The 22907-nt window shown below is 39.3% G+C and overlaps 1 protein-coding gene across 4 annotated transcripts in view; it reads left to right on the top strand.

Moving 5' to 3' along the window:
- The window catches only part of itprid2 (ITPR interacting domain containing 2), a 200117-nt gene that overhangs the window by 2193 nt on the left and 175017 nt on the right, over positions 1-22907 (top strand). The gene's annotated exons all lie outside the window — the stretch shown is intronic.

Raw genomic sequence — 22907 nt, 5'->3', positions numbered from 1 at the left:
AGGTTCTGCAAAGTGAGTTCAGGGAGTTAGGTGCTAAGTTAAAGGACACGATCTTCAGGGCTGTGATCTCAGGACTGCTACCTGTGCCACGTGCTAATGAGGCCGGAAATGGGAAGGTCATACTGTTTAACATGTGGCTAGGTAGTTGGTGTAGGAGAGGGCATAAGAATTTTAGATCGCTGAGCTCTCTTCCAGGGAAGATTTGACCTGTACAGAAGAAATGGTTTTCACCTGAACCAGAAGGGGACTAATATCCTCGAGGGAAAGTTTGCTAGTGCTGCACAGGGGCGGGGGATAGGGAACCAGAGCACCAGAACAGGTAGTGGGATAGTGAAGAGGTTGTGGAGATAGATGTTGTTAATTCCACAGATAAAGTCAGGAGTCAAAACGTTAAGCATGGTGCAACTAATGCTCTGAGCTGTGTCTATTTCAATGCAAGAAATATTGTATGAAAGGCAGACGAGCTCGGGGCATGGACCAACACATGGAATTATGATATTGTTGCCATTAGTGAGATTTGGTTGCAGGAGGGGCAAGACCGACAGCTCAGGGAAAATGCCATGGCCGTGCTCAGTCAGGACAGACTGGATGACTCGTCTGAGGTCTTATGGGTGGAACTGAGGGTTAAGAAAGGTATGATCACATTAATGGGGCTAAATCATATATCACACAGCAGTCCGTGGGATTTAGTGGAACAAATTTGTAGAATGATTACATACTGTTGAAAGAAACATAAGATTGTTATAGTAGGTGATTTTAGCTTTCCACATATTGACTGGGACTCCCATACTGTAAAAGGACTAGAAGGTATGGAGCTTGTCAAATGTGTTTAGGAAAGTTTCGTTAATCGGTTAGGTCTGGTCCACTGGTTGAGATTCTAAATTGGAGAAAGGCCAACTTTGATGGCATCAGAAAGGATCTGGCAAGTGTGGATTGTGACAGGCAGATTTCTGGGAAAGGTGTACTCGACAAGTGGGGGGCCTTCAAATGTGAAATTTTGAAAGTACAAAGCTTGTCTGTGCCTGTCAGAATAAAAGGTAAAGATAATAGGTTTAGGAAACCTTGGTTTTCCTCTGTACAAGGGGTCTCTTTAGCTTCCATCTTAGGAACTTCACTTCCTTTTGTACTATCTAAATTGAATAAACAGATGGTTAATCCAATAGTTAAACATACATTGCGAATATGGTTTCAAATTCTTAAATTTTTTGGTTTGAAGGTTTGAACAAACTTATGTTATCAAGTCCTATTATATCTAATTTCTTTTTTCAACCCTCGGTTATGGACCAAGCCTTTTTGATATGGAAAACAAAAGGTATGACATGTTTTCATGACTTATTTCTGGATAACTGTTTCATGTCTTTTGAATAGTTACCTAAGAAATTTGATTTGCCTGGATCCATTTTTTTAGATATTTACAAATAAGAAATTTTTTAAATACCCAGTACTACGTTACCTACCTTTCCGACTTCATACCCTACTGATATCACTGATAAAATTTTAGGGTTAAGTCCTCTCCAGAAGCGATTAATAGCATTTATCTATGATATAATTATGAAATTACAGCCAGGTATATCTGATAAAATTAAAAATGAATGGGAAAGGGAACTTCAACTTTGTCTACCTATAGAGAAATGGGATAAAATTTTTCAATTACTTAGTACTTCCTCTATATGTGCTAAACATACATTAATACAACTTAAAGTAGTGCACAGAGCCCATATGTCTAAAGATAAATTAGCCTGTTTATATTCCCATATAAGCCCTATTTGTTGCAGATGTCACTTTGAGGTGCCTTCTTTAACTCATATGTCTTGGTCCTGTCCTCTCTTGGAAAAATATTGGAAAGATATTTTTGATATTATCTCAACAGTTCTATGTTTTGATTTACAACCCCATCCTATTATGGCAATTTTTGGATTGCCAATGGTAGAACACAGATCTTTGTCTTCTTCAGCCTGTTGGATGATAGCATTTGTTACTTTAATGGCCAGAAGATATATTTTATTGAACTGGAAGGAGACTAATCCTCCTACTACATTCCAATGGTTTTCCCAAACTATATTAAGTTTAAATTTAGAAAAAATTAGAAGTGATATTTTTGATCCTTTGGTTAAATTTGAAGAAACTTGGAAACCTTTTATGCAATATTTTCATATGATGTAATTTGACCTTTCCAAATCTAATTTATTAATTTAAAATATATGAATAGAGGACATTACTAAATGTGGTCGATTTAAGATATTTGTCTAGCCCTGTTTTGTTCCATTTGCTTTTTCTTGGGTTTAGTATTTAGTTTTTTTTTCTTGGGGGAGGGGGGAGTTCTTTGTGTGTGTGTGTGTGTATATATATATATAAAAAATTTTTTCTTTTTGTTTTTTTCTTTATGATTAATTTTATCATGAGTTTGTAAGTCTATTATACCTATGTTATTTGAAATCTTTTTTGTATATGTTTATTTATAATAAGATTATTCCAATCTCTTTGTATTAACTTTGTTATTGTGTTTATAATTTTAAAAATTCATAAAAAGATTTAAAAGGAAAAGGAAACTTTGGTTTTCAAGAGATATTGAGGCCCTGGCTAAGGGAAAAAAAAGGAGATGCATTGCAAGTAGGAACAAATGAGGTACTTGTGGAGTACGAATAATTCAACAGAACACTTAAACAAATTGGGAGGGCTAAAAGAATGCACGAGGTTGCCCTGCCGACAAGGTGAAGGAGAATCCTGAGGGATTCCACAGATATGTTATGAGCAAAAGGGTTGCAAGAGACAAAATTGGTCTTGTGGAAGATCAGAAAGGTAATCTGTGCATGGAACCAAAAGAGATGAGGGAGATCTTAATTGGATTTTTTGCACCTGTGTTTACTCAGGAAACAGACAGAGTCTATAGAAGTGATGCAAAGCAGCAGCAAGATCGTGGACCCTGTACAGATTGCAAAAATTGAAATGTTGGCTGTCTTGAGGCAAATTAGGGTGGATAAATCCCCAGTCCCTGACAAGGCATTCCCTCAGAGCCCTGTAGGAGGCAAGTGCAGAAGTTGTTTGCAGTTTTGGTCTCCGATGTACAGGAAAGTTATAAGCAAGATTGAATGAGTACAGACAAAATTTACAACTTTATTCCTTGGATTGTAGAAGATTTGATAGAGGTATACAAAATTATGAGATGTATAGATGGGTAAATGCAAGCAGCTTTTCTCACTGAGTTTTTGTGGGACTACAAATGCAGGTCATGGGTTAAGGGTAAAGGGTGAAATGTTTAAGGTGAGCATGAGGGGAAACTTCTTCACTCAGAGGGTCAAGACAGTATGGGAGAAGCTGCCAGCGCAAGTGATGCATGCAAACTTGGTTTCAACATTTAAGAAAAGTTTGGATAGGTACATGGATGGAAGGGGTATGGAGGGTTATGGTCTGAGTTCAGGTCAGTGGAACTAGGCAGTTTAAATAGATTGGCATGGATTAGGGCCTGTTTCAGTGCTGTCCTTTTCTATGACTCTATGCCTCTAGGAGAGAAATGTAAAATATGGATGAGTGCAAGGAGAGGAAGGGAAAGAGAAGAATACTACAACTGGGTTTATGGAGAGACCTGGAAGTAAGAAATGGAAGAGAGAATCTATCAGAAAGTGAGTGGGAAATTACTTTAGAGAACCAATAAATGGAGCAGTATGAAAATAATTGGAAAGTAGGGAGTAAACAGAATAAGCATAAACCACAGACGTGAAAAGAGAGAGAGAGAGTGTGTGTGAGAGAGAGAGAAGGGGAGCAAGGGGGATACGTAGGGCAGATGAAGTCCATGGAGGTGTGGACTGTTGAACTCATGAAGTGTAATAAACCAAAGAGAATGAAAATTTTACAACCTAATGTGTCAACAATATAAATTTCAATGTAGATCATGTGCAGGTTGCAGGATGAATGGTAGAGAGCCAGTGGGGTAGGTGAAGAGCTCAGTTTGGAATTGGATGGTATGATATGTCTCCTGGAAGTGTGGCAAAGAAAGAGAACTGCTTCTGGAAAGGGTTCAATGAAGTTTAAAGATGGTCTTGGCTGATTTAGAAGGTGAAAAGGGGAAAATTGGGAAGTCTTGATCTGAATGATTATGGTATTTAGAATAATGAAATGAGGGAGGCAACTCAAAAACAGCAAGAATTTGGAGAAAAGATAAACAAGGAAGTGAGTTATGAACCTTGGGGGAAGGGATGGTAGTTTTGTTGGGAGAAGGGCTGAGAGTGTGATAAAGGTATAACTGGGATTGATATCTGTGATGGGCTGGTATTCAATTGAATATGTCAGAAAGATGGAGCGTATCTGTCACTAGATTAGACAGGATGTCAAGAGTTATTTTGTGTTTAAATATTATCAACAGGAACTAAACTGAGTTCCTGACATCACTATAATATAATTTTAAAAACTGTTACAATGCATTGTGTAACTTCAGTCCTACTTTGACATTTCTTTTATAAACTACTATTTTGACATTGGGATATATCATCCAAATCATAAATTACTAATTATTGCAGTAAGTGTAACTGCTATTTACATTTGTGTTAATACACATATTGAAGGTCTGAGTCATAGAGTCATAGAGCAATAAAGAATGAATTACGTCCTATGGCCCCATGAGTCAATGTCGACCCTGATATCCATCCAGCTAGTACCAATCTTCTGCATTGGCCCATACTCTTACAAGCCCTGCCCCTCCGTGTACCAAATCAAGTGCTTCCTAAATGATACTATTGTACCTGCCTCAAACACTTTCTCTGGCAGCTCATTGATATAATCACTGCCCTGTGTGTGAAAGTGTTGCCTTTCAGGTCTCTTTTAAATCTTTCCCCTCTTACCTGAAGCTTGTGCCCTCTGGACTCTCTGACCCTGGGAAAGAGACTGTCATTATCCACCTTATTTATGCCTCTCAAAACTTCAGACACTCTGTAAGGCCATCCCTTGCTCTTCTATATTCCAAGGACTAAAGACATAGCCTGGCCAACATCTCCCTATAATTCAGTCCTGATACTCCTGTTCTCACTGCCCTGACTGATGAAGGCCAGTGTGCTAAAAGCCTTTTCCATGACTCTTTCTACCTGTGACACAGCATTCAATGATCAATGCACTGGTATTCCTGGGTCCCCCTGTTCATAGTACAAGTCCTAGGGTGGGTTGACTTCCTAAAATGTGTCACCTCACACCTGGCTGCACTGAAATCCATTTGCCCTCCTTCAGCACACTTCCCTCACTGAGCAGGATCTCCTTTCTTTAAAAACCTTTTTTACTGTCAGCAACACCTCCCAAAGCTGTATCATCCACAAACCTTCTGATCGAGGCAGGTGTATTCATTTCCAAATCATAAATATTGAATAAGATGATCCCAATACTGACCCTTGAGGCACAGTTCTGATCAGCCTGTATTCTGTAAGACAACCTTCAACCACCACACTCTGCTTCCTGCCTCCGAGCTACATTGGGTATACAGCTACTGCAGTTGAGTTTCTGGTTGATGGTAACACCTAGGATATTATAGTGAGGGGTTCAGTGATGGTAATGACATTCAGTGTCGGCTGTGATAGTGAATTTCTTCTTGCTGGATATCATCATTGCCTAGCACTTGTGTGGCATGGATATTACTCACTACCTATTATTCCAAGCCTTGGTTTTGTCCAGGTATTCTGTTTGCATGCGGACTGCTTCATTATCTGAGGAGTCACGAAAGATGCTGAGCATTGTACAGTTATCAGACTGTTGCTAAGCAGATTCCATTTGATTATACTGTCCTAGAGAAAATCTGTAGATGCTGGAAATCCAAGCAACACACACAAAATGCTGGAGGAATTCAGTAGGTCAGGCAGCATCTGTAGAAAAACGTACAATCAGTGTTTCGGGCTGAGACCCTCATTATCCCTTCCATGACTTTGCTGATGCTTGAAAGCGAACAAATGGGAATAATTGGCTGGGTTCAATTTGTCCTGCTTCTTCTGGACAAGGTATATCTGGGCAATGATCCACATTGTCCATTAGGTGCCAATCTTGAGGTTGTATTGGAGCAGCTTGGCCATCAGCATGTTAACTCATCAATAATGGTCATATGTTTCATGATTCATTCTAGGAACAATTTACATAATGTTATGCTTTAGAACTTAAAAACAGACTTAATTCTAGAAGAGTAAAACATTTCATAATGTATTATGAATTTACTCAAATTTCTTTGTCATTAGCAGGAATCTAAATCTATAGCAATATTTATTTATAGAGCGCTTTCTCAAAACTATCGTCCCAACATGTAATTCTATGGAAAGACATTTTTTTATGCGGCTTACTATTTCCATATTAGATATGATGCCATGAATTGTGAAGTTCCTTCTTTCAGTTCATTAGTTCTTTATTGACAAAAATTGTTACATTGTAACTAGTTGTAATTCCTGAAATTCAGGTCTGAGAGTTCTAGTTTATGCAATGTTTGGTCACCTGATTTGTAAATCAGCAGTTTGAACTTTCTATTTCCTTGTTGGTAAACTGGTCTGAGATTTCATAATTCTGGGAAGGATTGAAGGGGTGTGACTTATTTTCTGTTCTCCTTTACTGTGCACTGATGCTGCTACTGAAAACAATTACTGTAATGCCAAAGGTTTCTGAAAAGTAGATGGATGTCTTCTCTTAAGCACAACAATGTAAACATTACTTTCATTTTAAATGTAAAGCTTATGGCTTTGATTAAAATAGGCTTTAAGAATATATTTTGTGCTTTGTAACATTTTTATATTTATCAACCAGGTTTGAAATTGGGTTTTAGTTTCTTTCATTTCTAAATAAAATTTGTGTGATATCTGTATCAGCTATTAACACTAGCTGCAAATGTTATTCTTTATACTTACTTTAAATGTTAAATTTAATAATCCCTGATTCCAATGTCTTGCATTATTACTTGCAATATAAACCCTTTATTTTATTTTAGTAATCAACTGATGTGGCACAGTGTGTTTCAGCTTTTTGTGGTCTGTACTTGTGTAGATCATTAACTTACGTAGTAACATGACAGATTATTTTTCTGTGTGGCAACCTCTATAGATAAGGAAGACTGGGGCCATTTCCGGATGTCAATTTAATGTACAGGACAGTTGAAACCTGTCTTGTTAGATAAGCAGTAAAGATCATTTGAGATCTTTCCCATTTTTAAAGAAGTGCCTTGGATTTGTGTAGTGCAGGCCCGTCAAGGTTTGCTTTCCAATATACTTAGTAAATTATGGTCTGAGCAAACTGCAGGAATTGTCTTTCGAATGCAGTGACATTTAAAATCTAGACACTTATTCCTGTCCACGCCTCATTTGCTGAACAGTATTGTAATTTGTTGACTTTTTAAATCTTGTAGGTTATTTAGTAAATATGGTTAAAAGGAGAGATACAGTATGTAAGATTGTCACTTTTTATTTTCCATCCACCATTTAGCATTAAATTGTTTTTAGTGGACACACCAGTGCATAAAAAAGGATAATAAAATGGGTGCACCCCTTAATCCTTGCCAGAGTAAGAAATCAGCAAATGATTTACTAACAAGATAACACTGTATAGGAAAGAGAACTGTCCACATTAGAATTGATCACATATGGAGGACACAACATTGAGTCAAATTCCAAGGCCTGAGAGTGGTGGAAGAACAGGGTTAAAATGATTTGTAGTTCAAAACTGCAAAATCCTAAAAATTTGGGCATATAAAATGTTTAAATATATAATCTTGTACTGTAGCTGCATTAAGCATAGAACATAGAACATTTACAGCACATTACAGGCCCTTCAGCCTACAATGTTGTGCCGACCATGTAGCCTACTCTGGAAACTGCCTAGAATTTCCCTAGCGCATAGCCCTCTATTTCTCTAAGCTCCATGTACCTATCTAAGAGTCTCTTAAAAGACCCGACTTGTATCCGCATCGACCACCGCTGCTGGCAGTGCATTCCATGCACGCACCACTCTCAGTGTGGAAAAACTTACACCTGACATCCCCTCAGTACCTACTTCCAAGCACCTTAAAACTATGCCCCCTTAGTTAGCCATTTCAGTCCTGGGAAAGAGACTCTGGCTATCCACACAATCAATGCACCTCATCATCTTATACACCTCTATCAGGTTACCTCTCCTCCTCCATTGCTCCAAGGAGAAAAGGTCAAGTACACTCAACCTACTCTCATAAGGTACACCCTCCAATCCAGGCAACATCTTTCTAAATCTCCTCTGCACTCTCTCTATAGTATCCACATCCTTCCTGTAGTGTGATGACCAGAACTGAACGCAGTACACCAAGTGGGGTCTGACCAAGGTCTGATATAGCTGTAACATTACCTCACGGCTCTTGAACTCAATCCCATGGTTGATGAATGCCAACACACCATACGCCTTCTTAATAACACTGTCAAACTGCGCAGCAGCTTTGAGTGCCCTATCGACATGGAACCCAAGAACTCGCAGATCCTCCCCACTGCCAAGAGTCTTACTTTTTATATTATATTCTGTCTTCAAATTGGACCTACCAAAGTGAACCACTTCACACTTCTCTGGGTTGAAGTCCATCTGCCATTTCTCAGCTCAGTTCTGCATCCTATTGACGTCCTGCTGTAACCTCTCACAACCATCCAGACCATCCACAACATCCCCAACCTTTGTGTCATCAGCAAACTTACTAACCCACCCTTTTACTTCTTTATGCAGGTCATTTATAAAAATCACAAAGAGGAGGGGTCCTGGAACAGATCCCTGCAGAACACTACTGGTCACCGACCTCCATCCAGAATACGAACCATCTACAATCACCTTTTGCCTTCTGTTGGCAAGTCAATTCTGGATCCACAAAGCAAGGTCTCCTTGGATCCCATGCCTCCTTACTTTCTGAAGGAGCCTTGCATGGGGAACTTTATCAAATGGGTTACTGAAATCCATACACAGTACATCCACTGCTCTACATTCATCAATGTGTTTTGTTATATCAAAAAATTTGATCAGGCTCGGAAGGCACGATCTGCCCTTGACAAAGCCATGCTGACTATCTCTAATCAGATTATGTCTCTATCAGGATTGACTAGTGAAGATTGAGTTAGTTGAGGTATACAAGCTGCTTTGACTTTGAGGGGAAAAACTTGTTTTACATCAGTTTATTGATTTTGCTGTACCAAATTCAACATACTACTTAGAGTTTTGCAATGTTGAATTGAATAGACTGTTCAAGGCTTATTTTGTTTCAAAACTGAAGAAGGAATCACAGAACACTGCAGAACAGAAACGGGTCTTTTTGCTTATTAAGTCCATGCTGAAGTTTTGTATTGCCTATTCGCAGCGACCTGCACGTGGACCATAGCCTTCCACACCACTCCAATCAATGTATCTATCCACTTTTCTTTTCAATGTAGATATTGAACCTGCATCTACCACATCTACTAGCAGCTTGTTCCATACTCTCACCATCTTCTGAGTGAAGAAGTTCCCTCTCATGTTTGCCTTCAATATTTCACCCTTTACCCTTAACAAATGACCTCTGGTTCTACTCTAATCCAATCTCAGTGGAAGAAGCCTGTTTGCATTTACCCAATTTATATCCTTCATAATCTTGTATATCTCTAGCAAACGTCTCCCTCATTCACTTATGCTCCAAGTCCTAAGCTATTCAACCTTTCTCTGGAACACAGGTCCTCAATTCTTGGAAACATTCTTGCAAATTTTCTCTGTACTCTTTCAAACTTATTGATATCTTTCCCTTAGGTAGGTGACCAGAACTGCACACAATGTTCCAATTAGGCCTCATCAACACCTTACACAACTGCAACATGATATTCAAACTCCTGTACTCAGTGCCCTGATTTACGAAGGCTGAAGCACCAAAAGCTCTCCTTAAAACTTTATCCACCTGTAATGCCATCCTCAAGGATCTGTATTCCAAAATCCCTCTGTTCTACCATACTCCTCAGTTCCCTACCACTCACCATGTAAGACCGATCCTGGTTAGTCCTTCCAAAATGCAACACTTACAGTTTTGTCTGCATTAAATTCTATCAGCTATTTTCATCCCATTTTCCTAGCTGGTCCAGATCCTGCGACAATTTTTGATAGCCTTCCTTGTTGTCTACTATGCCCCCAATCTTGACGCCATCTGCAAATTTGCTGATCTAGTTCACCACGTAATCGTCCAGTTTGTTGATGTAGATGACAAACAACAAGGGACCCGGCCCTGATCCCTGCAGCACACCACTAGTCACGGGCCTCTGGTCAGAAACGCAACCATCTACTATCACTCTCTGGCTTGTTTCATGAAGCCAATGTCAAATCCAATTTACTACCTCACACTGAATGCCAAGCAACTTAACCTTCTTGACCAACCTCCCATCAGGATATTGTCACCCCCAAGACCTTGGTGAAGTCCATGTAGGCAACATCCACTAACTTCCCATCATAAACTTCCCTGGTAACCTCCTCAAAAAATACTCTATTATTGGTTAGACATGTGCTATTGCACACAAAGCCATGTTGACCATACCAATCATTTCCTGTCTGTCTGGATACTTGTATATCCAGTCCCTTCCTATAATTTCCGGGATTATTTTTAGAGCCTTTCTTAAACAACAGAACAAATTGTGAAGGTTCCATTATGATTTTTGTTTTATTGGGAAAGATTTTTTTGTTTTGGGCATATTAATGATCTCTGCACAAATTATGTCAAAGCTCCTCCAATTTTCCCCCTTGAGTTCTTGTGTAACCTGATTTGCACTTATATATCACCAAACAATTGGCAGTATTAGGAAAAAAACTCCTAAATGTAGTTGATTCATTCTGATGGTAGAATCATTTAGAGATTAGAGTGCTATGGGAAGCTTGTAGTAAAGGTTACTTTTAAATTAGTACAACATTTTCCAGAAACATGAACGTATGATGTCATTTCAATTTAAAATACAGATATATTTAGTACTGAATGGACTTATTTCAGGCAAAATTACATTCAGTTTAGCAAAGACTCTCATCTTTTGCTAATTGGTGATGGTCATTTTGTTTTTCTCCATTCAAATGTCTTCCATTATTGCATCAACTTTTTGTTTTAGACTTGTATTACTCTTCACTTACTGTATTTGCATGTTTATTTTTCTGTCTGAAAACCGTGGAAATCTTTGAACACGAATTTTATGAGAAACCCCTCAGCAACATTTATTGTTACTGCCAGAAATGTTGGGTTCAAAAATAGTGATTTGTTAATCCATGGCTGAAACATGCAGATGGTTTGGAAATTGAAGGATGGACAACAAATAGGCATTATAATGTGCTGATACTTTAGTAAAATCGTAAGCTTGTTATTTGTGATAGGTATGAAATAAATGAGTAGAAGCTTGGATGCATTCTCAGGTTATTTAAAAACTGCTCGCAAATTTGCACCAAATTTTTTTTCAAGTGGTTGGTTCTTGTTTTGCTGTTCCATCCGACTTGACAGCGGTGAAAGGATAAACGTCATGAGGATTTGACTTTTCTGTAAAAGTCGCTCTGCAACTGAGATACACTTTGCACCTTGGCTTAATTTCCCAAGCAAACAGAGGAACAAGGCATCTGAATTGCTTCCCATCCTGGTGTGGGCTGCACACAACTGCAGTGTAGCAGGTATTAGGACAGACTGTCTAGTTTTAAGTCACTTCTAATACAATTCTTCATTTGGTCTTGAGGGACCATGTTATTAGTGCATCCTACTCTTGGATTTAACTATGGAGAGTAGAACAGCATTTTTATCATGGGAACAGAATTTTTACTTTCTTATCATGCTGCATGGATAAAATGCATTGGAGGGAGATTGATAGAAGGTCTTTGTTCTGCAGATATTGAGTGTAAAGCCCATTTTCTTGTATACTTCAACAAACAAGTTGATGGCTTGGAGTTTGTGTGCAAAAGCAAAGATCATCTTTTGAGGGTAATGCGATTTTGGATCAGGTTGTTTGTTGGAAATACAACGTGGCATCATGACAAAAAAAAGATAGCTACAACTTTTGCCACAATGACGCAGCCTTTCCTGACACCAGGATTTCACTGGGATTGGCTCTGTTATGGACCAGCTGGATAGGTTCGAGGCTTAAGGTAGAGTCAAATTTCTCCAGGCCACTGAATTAGATCCACAGTGCCTCCCTGCTAATGGTGCAGAAGGATTTAGTGAAGCCATTGATGGCCTCATGGTTGGTTCTGAAGAGAAACATTGATCACTCTTCAATCAATTATCAAAGGGTGACACTACAAAAAAACACTTTTGAACAATTTGAAAAGGATGTGAAGGACACTGTGTAAGTGCACACTTTTTCATGAAAGAGGAGGTAAGTACATCCTAAGCACAGAAGGGAATCTGGGACCAGTTTGTGAAACCGGGCGTGTGTGTGTGTGTGTGTGTGCGTGCTTTCATACTGAACTTTCTTTAAATGACAATTGGACTTTTGTTAATAATGATGTCTTTGAAGTTTGTCTCAAATGAATGGCTGTGCCAAAGAATATGTCAGATAAAGTATATTTTAAATTTTAGTTTCTTTCCACTCTACTGCTTGTCGCACAATGCATTATATTGTGAACAATAGATATTTAACTTCTAAACTTAAAATTTGATGGAAAAGGAATTTCAGCTGACTCTACAAGTCAGATAAAATACTGTAGCCTAGGGTGATATAAAATGAATTCTGCAGGTACTTTAGCTGGGATGCAGATGAAGTTTCAGATGCAAGTTCCAAAGGAATCAATGTTAAATGAGAGGGCAGAAATTAGAAGTGGCAAAGTTACGTATCTAGCAGAAGGGCGTTCCTTAATAAATGTTGGTATGATTTATAGAGCAGCATTTAGTATAAAGATTTCTTGGCAGTTTGTGAGGCAGTAAAATGAAGTACTTTCCCAGGAAAGTCTGTGTGGAGTGAGATGATCTGTTACAGAGCTGGCTCCTTCTACATATTTATTCATGGCTCAGTTGATCTGCAAACTTAGTTGCTTGTATTTAATTTAAGGACCTATAGAAAGTGAAAGGTTAGGTTAGCACTCGGTCATTTTTGGATTCAATATCGTAGCACTATAGAGAGATAGATCACAGAAACAGGCCCTTCGGCCCATTGAGTTGCGCAAACCTTCAGTCACCCATTTACATTAATCCCACGTTTTTTTTCTTTCCTCATTCCTTTCAACCAACACCATCCTTTTACCCCTCGGATTAACCACACATCTTTGAAATGTAGGAGGAAACCAGAGCACCTGGAGGAAACTCACAGAGTCACAGATAGAACATACAAACTCCATGCAGACAGCATCTGAAAGCAGGAGTGAATCCGAGTCTGTGGTGCTGCAAGGCAAAGACTCTGCTAGTTGTGGGCCCCAGTGGATCTTTTCCATCTGTATCACATTTCTTCAAAATAACCATGTGCACATTACTTTCATGGAGCAGCCATCAACCCGTTAGTAACAGATCCAGGGTTTTGACTCAAAAAGTCGATAATTGATGCACCAATCAGCATAAGGGCCTTAAACTTGTACAGTTTATATTAATGACTTGGATGGTGACATTGGTATAATCACTAAGTTTGTTTACGATACAAAGATAAGTAGTAGTTTGTGAAGAGGATGCAGTTAGATTAAGTTAATGGGCAAAGATCTGTTTAAAAAGGAGTAAGTGAACTTTACCTATTTTAGCAGGAAATATAAATATAAAAGAAGCATTTTATCCAGATGGTAAAAGTTTGGTGTGACCCAGTATATGACTCACAATGGGCTTGTATGCAGCTACAGCAAACGAGGAAGGCTAACAATGTTGCTTATTTCTCGGGGAACTGAATACTAAATTAGGAAGGTTGTAATTCCTTTTCATAGGGCATTGGTCAGATTACATCATGTACAATATTTGCCTCCATATTAAAATGACAATGCTAATGCATTGCAAGCAGACAGAGAAGGTTTACAAACCTAATATTTGGAGTGGTTGCTTGAGATGTCAAAAGACAAAAGATTGATCTACTGGATTTGCAAAAGTTAGAAATGATAATCTGGATCTAGAGAGGACGTTACTCTAGTAAGTGAAATTGAAAGTAGAAGTCACAGTTGTAAAATGGGGGTTCACCTTTTAAACAGATAGGCTTTTTCCCTCTGAGTTTTGTGGGCCTTGTGAGGCGGATAGACAAGATAGACACTTGTTAAGCAATGGGTTGGGAGATGCAGCTAAGGTTGTGTTCAGGTCGGCCGTGATCATATTGAATGGCAGATACACTTGAGAGTTGGCGTGACCTAACCCAGCAATTAATTTGTTTGTGTAAAACTGTAAATAATCCATTAAAGCATTCAAATGTTTGAGGAGGGACAGCCTACTCACATTCCGGAATGCATTTGTTGTTTCGTCATAAACAAAGCGTGTCTCTGACTACACATGTATGCTGGAGCACTGTTTTCTACAGACCGCAAGCTGTTGGCGAATCTCATTGGGTTAGGCAGTAGCCATGGAGGCAAGGGGATAGTTGACCTTTCAGATCGACACCCTGCGTTAATATCCTGGGTCATCTTGAAATGTTAACTGTCCTTTTGCCTCCATGGATGCTGCCTGACATGGATGGGTTGCTCAAGCAGCTTGTTTAAGCTTTGCATATTCAGTTCTCTTTTACTTGAAACTGCTGAGATTTGAATCTGTTAGAACAACATTGATTTCATATGTGGAATGTAACTAGAGAAAAAATATTATTAAATGAGTGCAATGTAAAATATTTAAAAATCTGTCTTTGTTCTGCTGAGCAATGTGGGCACGCTATGTTTGAGCCGGAATGTGTGGTGATACTTACTACAGGCTGCCCACATGTGTTGATTGTTCTTGCAAACAATGCATTTCACTGTATGTTCAAATGTACACGTGGTAAATAAACTTCAATTTTGAATCATAATTTTACTACTTTGAGAAGGGGTTTCTCAAAGCCAGAAACTTTTGAACGTGGCTAACGATGCTCAGCGAGAACATTAACAAGTTAAGGACCAACTTTGGTAATGCTCAGTTTTGTCATGGAGTCTCCCACATGTTGTCTTTTTGTTGTTGCAACTAGATGGTTATTAGAAGTGTTAGCCTGCTTGTTCTTTATTTGCTCCCCTTAACCTCGTTGCAGTAGGTATATGATTGAGTTTGGTATCACCCTGTGTGAATGGTCTACATTTATGAAGTTTAGTTATCAAGTAGACAGTTAGGGAAATCATGGAAGCTTCCTTTTTCAAAGTATTAACCACCAAGGAAGGATTTATTGTGAAAGTTTTGTTTATGTCAGAGCCATATCTAAATCGTATGAATTATGTATAGGGCTAAATCGTAAAATCTATTTGAAATTCAGAAGTATTGCAAGGTGAGTCCAATTTATCAAAGCAGAATAAAACTTGGTTTTCTAATTGTTAGTTTAATAGACTAATATAGGATCCATCAACGTTTGAATGCATTATATATCTAACTCAAGGGAAACCCCTTTTATATCTGGGTTGGTAAGTAATTATAACCACCCATAATCTATTACTATTGCTCTATTTTTGCATATGTTGAAAGCAATGGATTTGAAGATTTAAAATTAATAGTACAAAGTTGAAATGAATGCTCAAGGGTGTGTTTCATGAAGGGATTTGTTTAATGACAAGCACATAAGAGAAAAGTTTATATTGAATAGGGCGAATTTTGGTACATTTACACTTGTATTTTGCAAGCACCATAAGTGAAGTTTTAATGGCACAGCACACATTATCCTGGTTCTAAGAATATTTTCTCCTTTGACTTAATGACAAAAAATACATGTTCTTACCTAGGCATGCTTTGATAGTGTTGGTACTTCTCATTTCCATTTAGAACAAAAACTTGAGTGAAGTTCACATTTTACTTCCTAATCTTGGACAAGTTTGTCCATTGCACTAATCCAAATGATTGTCTCGATTGTGTCAGCCATTGAGAGGGAGGTGAGGCAGGCATGTGACAATGTCAGAGTAAGCAGCCAGTTGTACAGCAACCAAAGTCCATTTACTAAAAGTCTTAATGATCAGACGAAACAGCATTTATGGTAAAAATTCCAGCAACCTCTATCAGTAAAAATAGGGTGAAATGAATGGGGATAGTTACATAGGAACCGTGTTCATAAAATCAATTGTGGTCATTTGCAATCATATTCAAGCTAATACAGGTAACCAGGCTTATTGCCTCCTCTGGCTGTGTACAGCAGTATCATTACAGCAGTGTTCAAACAACGGTAGTTTTTTTGGTGCTGATCCATGAGATTTCTTCCTACCAGACATTGCTACCACTGATCAGAGGATCAAAAAGCACCAAGAAACCTGGAAGTGTTTGTATATAATGGCTTATGTGCTGCTTTTTGGATTTGACAATTACTTTTTTTTTATGCCCAGCCAAGTTTTTATTTGTAAAATTTTATTGACTGGTATCTAGTTGATTTTAATCTACTATTTAGGTGGCACATTTTGAACTAAATTCATGGTCTTATTGAGAGGGGCACAAGAAGAAGTTGCAGGAACTGAGAAAAGCCATGATGGTATTCGTAACTCAGATGATGCAGAGATCATTACTCTACATCTAATTTTGCTAGACATAATCTGTGGGAGCTTGATTTGAGCACTGATGCTCCACTTATTTCCAAGTTTTAATATTCCTTAAAATTATGAACTTTCCCCTTAAGTATTTAAGAGCCTTCTCTAGCCAACAAAGATTGGATAATAGAAAGAGATTACAGAAATGTGCCAACTCTAGTTCTAATTGCAATAAATTATCAAATATTTATTGATCATCGCTAAGCACCATTGAATGGGAGGCAAGGCAGAGTGGTATGCGTGGATAATTGCTCATAAGTGCATTTCATTTGGCCCAGTGATATGCCTTTCCTTGATTGTTTTTGCCTGTTCAGCATAACGATTTGGCCTGAAGCTAGCAGTTGCAGAAGTTGTGCCACAGAACTGGATTGTGTTTGAGCTTTTGGATTTTGACATTTCATGGGAATCAGTCTGTATTCTCATACAGGAATACCCGATGTGACACTGGCTATTACAATTACACATAGTGTTCATATCCCATGTAAGACACTGCATTGTCCCTCTCTATCTAGAAGCTGGAAGAAATAAACATGCTAACTGTGCGTGTGCGTGTGTGCGTGTGCGTGTGCGTGTGTGTACATACATATTGTTCTAATTGGCACTGATATGCTTCCATTGGCTTGTATCTTTTCTCTACAGGAAAGATGTACATAAATAAGGTTGAAAGAGTATCAAAAAAAACTTACAAGGATGTTGCTGGGTCTGGAGAACCTGAGTTATTAGGAAAGATTGAATCGGTTAGGACTTTATTCCTTGGAACATAGAAGATTGAGGGGAGATTTGATAGAGGTATACAAAATTATTATGAGGGCTATAGATAGGGTAAATGCAAGCAGGCTTTTTCCACTGAGGTTGGGTAGGACTACAACTAGAGGTCATGGGTTAAAGGGTGAAAGTTGAAAGGGAACATGAGGGGAAACATCTTCACTCTGAGGGTCATTAGAGTGTGGAGTGAGCTGCCAGTGGAAGTGGTACATGCGAGCTCGATTTACATGTTTAAGAGAAGTTTGAATAGATACATGGATGGCAGGGATGTGAAGGGCTATGGTCCTGGTGTAGGTTGATGGGAGTAGGTAGTTTTAAATGTTTTGGCCCAGACTAGATGTTTTGGCCCAGACCTGTTTCTGTGCTGTACTTTTCTATGACTCTATGACTCTTGCCAGAACAAGCAATTCCTAAAATAAATTTGGACCAATTTAATCATGGATACTTTGAAAGATATTTTGTCTGTCATGCCCATTTTTTTTGTTCATAATGCTGTAAGTTCCTCAATTGAAAGCAGCTGCACAATTCCTTTTTAGAATTAAATTATTCATCAAGTCAGCTTCCTCCAGCTTGTTATGAAATGTTTGTGTTTGCAGCAATTTCCTTGCATTTAGTGCAATTCTGAAGTTATTTTCATATATTTTGTGCTAATGTGATAGCATCTGAGGAGGAAAGAAGATTCAGTAATGTGGTTTCTATGATCATTTTGGAGAGGGAGAATAAAAACAGGTATTCGTTTTCACATCCTTTCGGAAGGTACCTTTTGCAGCTCTGAAGTCCTTCTAGGTACTACAGAATACCACACTGCTTTGTGTTGTGTAGGATTTGTAGCAGTTGTTTTGTGCACAGTTTGCTGTCACAAGCAGCAGCATAGTAATTACCATATATTTTGTTTGAATTGTTGAATGAGGAATAAACGTAGTCCAGGACACCAAAGGTGATTTACCCTTATGAGAAATATGATCTTTGTTTTGCCTGTGGCACCTGGTTTTTGTAAGCAGTTTACTTCCTGCATCTCTTCCCTGTCAAATCACTTCACTTAGAAGGTGGCAGATCCGATTCCTTTGTTCAAGAAAGGGAGTACAGGATAACCTTGGGAATTATGAGCCAGTGAGTCTTACTTCAGTGGTGGGCAGATTATTGGAGAAGATTCTCAGAGAAAGGATTTACGAGCATTCGGAGAGGCATAGTCTGGTTAAGGATAGTTAGCATGGCTTTCTGAGGGACAGGTCATGCTTCTGGAGCTTGATTAAATTCTTTGAGGATTGTGACAGAGCACATTGATGAAGGTAGAGCAGTGGTCGTGGTGTACATGGATTTTAATAAGGCATTCGATAAGGTTCCCCATGGTGGGTTCTTTCAGAAAGTCAGGAGACATAGGATCCAGGCTCACTTAGCTGTGTGGATTCAGAATTGGCTTGTCCTCAGAAGGCAGAGGTGGTGCATATTCTGCCCTGAGACTGGTGACGAGTGCTGTTCCACATTGATTTGTTCTGGGACCCTCGCTCTTGGGTGATTTTTATAAATGACTGATGAAAAAGTAGATGGGTGGGTTACTAAGTGTGGTGATGACATGGAGGGTGGTGGAGCTGTGGATATTGTAGAAGGTTGTTGTAGGTTACAACAGGACATTGACAGGATGAAGAGCTGAGAAGTGGCAGATGGAGATCGACCCAGTGTGAAATGATTCACTTAGGAAGATTGCATTTGAAGGCAGAACACAGGGTTAATTACAGAATTCTTGGCAACGTGGAGGAACAGAGGGATCTTGGCATCCATGTTCTTAAGGCCCTCAAAGCTGCCAAGCAAGGTGATATGGTGGTTCAGAAGGCATATGGTGTATTGTCGGGGAATTGAGTTCAAGAGCTATGAGACTGTGGTTTATTGTGTTCAGTTCGTGCTGCTTCATTATAGTATGCACGCTGAAGCTTTAGAGAGGATGTAATGGTAATTTACGAGGGTGCTGCCTGGATTAGAGAGCATGTTTTATGAGGACAGGCTGAGTGGGCGAGGGCTTTTCTCTTTGGGGCGAAGAAGGATGAGATATGATTTGATAGAGCTGTACATAATGATAAGACGCATAGTTTGAGTGGATAACCAGAGACATTTTTCCAGAGTGAAATAGCTAATGCCTGGCATAATTTTAAGGTGATTGGGGGGGATGTCAGAAATATGTTCTTTACACGGAGAGTGTGTGGAATGTAAACCCAGGGTCTGCACAACATCATGGACTGAAGGGCCTTGCTGTGCTGTAGTGTTCTATGTTCATTGTTTTATATTCACATTGGCCTTTAATGTTGTAAGGAATGTTTACAGCTGCCGTTTTTAATTCTTTTTAAATGCTTAGCTCTGGTAGCCTAATTTTATTTTCATAAGAATTTTTTTTGTGCTCCCAGGCCAGTGAATCCCATGTGACCAGCACAGGCCTTTCAAGTCTGTTGTGTTTTGAACTTGGTGGAGACCAGCTGGCAGAATACATTAAAAAGTTTCCTGGCTGTGAAACCTGGCTGTAATAATAAAATTTGTTCCTGGCTGTGAACATATAAGATGAGGACCTTTTTGCAAGCTCTTTTTCAGTAACTTGCTTACTGCCCATTATGCCGCTGGTGTTTAGGGCAGTAGTGAAGGTGCTTCATCTCTGGTGGTGCTCAGGGCTTCCTTCATCACTTCAGTTGATTCCTCTTGGTTTTCACTGCTGTCAGTCATGCAAGTCCCGGGTGGAGACTCAGGAATACCATCATACTCAGATGTAGAAGGATTCTTCATTGCTGTTTACGTAACAACTTAATTTTGCCAGTCAGGGTTGACCAGCCCTGAGCTGAACCCCTGAACCTGGAGGGTCAGTGGACCACTCTTAGTCTGGCATCTACCATTGAACTGCTTGGCATGGGTAATTCTACCAAGAGCGAAAGCATAAAACCCTGACCCCAGCCAGCGTAGCTCTCCGTGTCGCTGAGGCATGTAAGCTTCCAGACCTTTTGACAAGATGTGGTCCTCCTGGAGGCTTTTTCAGTAGACCTATAGATAAAAATACGCATTCATATACCCAGGAATAGTCAGTGATGTTCTTTTACCGAATCCTTCCTGGCATCCTGCATGCAGAAATAGGCCATTCAACCCTTCTATCATTAAGTGAGATCAGAAGTCATCTTTTTAAAGTGCTATTTTCTAGTACTAAATCCATCTTGCTGGATTTCCAAAAAAAAACAAATATCTGAAAAACTCTCCTGATTATGTATAATGAACTGAGGCGGTATAGCTCAAGGAGTTTAAGAATTACAAATATTTTGCCTTTGGGCAAAGAATTCCTTCTTTTCCTTTTCCTGAATGGCTGACCCCTTGCTTTGTGACTGTGACCCCAATCTGGAACCCCCTTCCCAGGGGAAACATTATTTCTGGTGTTATCCTCTCAGATCTGTTAAGAATTTCATACATTTTAGTGAGATGACCATCCATGGGCCTAGTCTGTTTACTCTCTCCATAATATGTCAAACCCACTTTCCCAATCTGTTGAACTCTTGCTGCACTTCCTCCACAATATTTGTTCTAGTCTAGGAGGAACAGGCTTGTACTCAGTACTTCTCACCAGGACTCTTATATAATTATGCAATCCACATTGCTGGAATGTTTTGGTGTAAGAGTGTATTTGCCTTCCTAAATGTTTCATGACCTGCATGCTAACTTTAAGTGATCTATCTATCTAGATACGTATCTATCCCCTTCTGGCCCTTTGAGTCACACTGCCCAGCAATTCCCCAATTTAATCCTAGGCTAAATTTACAATGACTAATTAACCTATCAACCAATATGCCTTTGGACTGTGGGAGGAAACTGGAGTACCCGGAGGAAACCCACGTGGTCATGGAGGGAAGGGACAACCTCCTTACAGGCAGCCAGGGGGGGACTTGAACCCAGATCACCTGTACTGTAAAACGTCGGGCTGACCACTACACTACTGTGTGTACAAGGATGGCGAGTAATATCTTAATATTAATACCTTTCAATCTCTCCCATTTCTTCCTGCCAAAGTGGTTGATCTTGAATTTTCCACATTATTTCGTCTGTCTTTTCAATTAGCTTTTCTATATTTTCCTGAAGCCTTCTTGCATCAGGTTCACTGCCCATGCTGGCACCTAGTTTTGTATCATCAGCAGGTTTGGTTAAATTGTACTTAATTTGCTCACCCCTATCATTGGTGTGGATTGTGATTGCTGGTGCCTAAGCACAAATCATTACCAGACCACCTCCTGACCTGAAAATATACTGTATATTCCCAGTGTTTGCAGTCCATGAGGCAATCTTTGATCCATGCCAGAATATTACACCCACTTATTTTGCATTACATTTTAAATTCACTCAAAATCTAAATGTAACACTATGATAGCAAGTTGGATAGTGCTGTCCTTTTGAAAGATCTGCTGATAAGCAAGGAAATAAGTTCCAAATTGTGCAGGTTTTCTCCTTATTTAAAGCCTGTCTCAGTGTGATTACTGTACTCCGAGTCGAGGAAAAAGGAAAGGTACGTCGCATCCAGAGTTTCTCCGGTTAGCGGACGATTTCCCTCCACACCTCTTTGACGTAGTGAGGAACCGCGTACGAGGCAAGTTACAGCAGTGGTTTGCCATTGCCTTCTGCCAGGTGAGTTTCCAAAGGGATCACCAGCTCTTAACCCAGCACGGATGGAAACACAAATGAATTTCTAACAAATGATCATCAAAACCTAACTCCACTGCACTCCCTATGACTCTATTGTATGTGCAGGAGCTGGCATTTGCATGGTGCTTATACATACTGAGAACACAGTTAAGTCTCCAGAAATGTGCCATGCAGGCATAAAGGACCCAATTGTGTTTAGTGGCAGCTTTTAGATACATTCCAGTGACGTATTGCACAAAAGTATGCAATATGAGAGACTTTCTAGCCCACTGTCTTTAACTTGAGAAATTATTTCAAATTCCTGTCTATCGATTCAGAAGGATAATAAAGATTAGATTATGCGTTTGAAGAGCAATGGTTTTAATATCTTGGCCAGGATTTTATCTACAGAAGATGCTGCAGCAATAAAAGATTAACTGGTCATACACCTTCTTCCTCTTGGGCCCTTAGCTCCCAGTGGCCATTGATGACCAAAGACGATGGTATGGTTGGAGTTCATCAATATTTCTATAACACATTGTATCTACTGCACAGGGGATTAGCCTGTACAGCTTCACAACTGCCCTGATGGCCGACCTTACCCGTTTGTACCTCTCATGGCTGGTATGTAGAGTTGGACTTTGAGAGGCGGTTATACATTTGTATTGTGCATTTTGATTGGAATGATTTTTTTTTTCCTTCTGGACAACATAGATTTGGAAAGTAATTCCCTGGCAATAAAGTACTTCGATACTTAGAACAAGCCAGATCATGGGACGGCACAGTGGTGCAGTGAGTAGAGCTGCCATTCCAGTCTGATGCTAACCTCAGGAGCTGTCCGAATGGAGCTTGCATGTCCCGCCTGTGGATTGGTTGGGCAATTGGTAACTGTAAAATTGGCCCAAGTGTGAAGATGAGTGATAGAATTTGGGGAA

Source organism: Mobula hypostoma, chromosome 6, assembly GCF_963921235.1.
Source record: "Mobula hypostoma chromosome 6, sMobHyp1.1, whole genome shotgun sequence".
Classification (NCBI taxonomy): Eukaryota; Metazoa; Chordata; class Chondrichthyes; order Myliobatiformes; family Myliobatidae; genus Mobula; species Mobula hypostoma.
This window is presented reverse-complemented; position numbering and strand designations above follow the sequence as displayed.